Here is a 239-nt window from a genome sequence, read left to right on the forward strand (position 1 = left end):
GACGGGCCTTAAGAGCTCACTAAGCGGCTGTAGCACTGAAGGCACCCAATCGTGAAACTTTATTCCTAGGATGGAAAGTGAAAATTTTAACCATTGTGGGTGCATTCAATGGAGATCTAAAAATATACACCAATTAGATATAAGGCGTCGTCTACAATACACGAAGTAAGAAGTAAGAGTAAGAAATTGACCAATCACAGTCGAATGTGAGAAGAATAATCGACTGTGATTGGTCAATT

Source organism: Trachymyrmex cornetzi, unplaced genomic scaffold (genome assembly GCF_001594075.2).
Source record: "Trachymyrmex cornetzi isolate Tcor2-1 unplaced genomic scaffold, Tcor1.1 scaffold138, whole genome shotgun sequence".
Taxonomy (NCBI): Eukaryota; Metazoa; Arthropoda; class Insecta; order Hymenoptera; family Formicidae; genus Trachymyrmex; species Trachymyrmex cornetzi.